General features: G+C 39.4%; 1 long non-coding RNA gene across 1 annotated transcript in view; it reads left to right on the top strand.

Annotated features, from left to right (window-relative positions):
- The window catches only part of LOC117122718, a 9,039-nt gene continuing 8,296 nt past the window's right edge, over positions 1-743 (top strand). Inside the window, exon 1 of the long non-coding RNA XR_004447742.1 lies at positions 1-131. This is a non-coding gene — a long non-coding RNA (uncharacterized LOC117122718). The remainder of the gene's footprint in view (positions 132-743) is intronic.

Below are 743 nucleotides of genomic sequence, written 5' to 3'. Positions count from 1 at the left end.
CTCAATGCGGATATTAATGCTTGTGGTAAACAATCAATAGAAAAATTCCCCTTTCCTTCCCAAGTCATGATGCAGTTATTCATTTCAGCCGCTTCATCAATTGTCTTCGCCTCTATAACTACGCACTAAAGGTACGTATTCCAGGACTCATCAGTGCAGCTGGGGTATAGACCCAAAAGAAACGTTTGACCAGCTTAGGAAGGGCCCAAACCAGTCCCACTACCACTAATGATTACAGAGCCAAACCAAGGCAATATATGTTTTTATATATATATATATATATATATAATATCTATAGTTGTTTTAGAGATAGGGAACTAGGCTACTTACATATTGAGGCTATGCTCTCGAGTACTATTAACGAAATATCGGCTGTTTGAAGATAAAGCATGATAGGCGTACGAATCATGCATTACCCTACTTGCTCGGCTTTTCGCACTCGAGTGTGCCATATCTCCGCTGGGGTTCCTGGGGGTGTAGGCCTAATCATTTCAATGAATTGACGTTAAATGACTACTTCCGTAATAGTTCTTTTGTGAAGAGTTGTCGACCGATGCAGTTAAGCATGTGAAGTGCTATACACGTTTTCATTCCCTTTCTTGTAAGCAGACCTGTTTGCACCCCGAAATTAAAAAGGTACATGTTTTGAATAAAATTTGTGTTTAAAGTCTACCAGGTCGTTGACATCTCATCGTCTTTTTCATTGAGTTATGTATCTAAGGAACACACGTGGATTACATCAT

Source organism: Anneissia japonica, unplaced genomic scaffold, assembly GCF_011630105.1.
Source record: "Anneissia japonica isolate Jap-2015-1 unplaced genomic scaffold, ASM1163010v1 scaffold287978_len313048_cov192, whole genome shotgun sequence".
Taxonomy (NCBI): domain Eukaryota; kingdom Metazoa; phylum Echinodermata; class Crinoidea; order Comatulida; family Comatulidae; genus Anneissia; species Anneissia japonica.
Note: the sequence above shows the minus strand (reverse complement) of the source record. Positions and strands in the feature narration are given on the sequence as shown.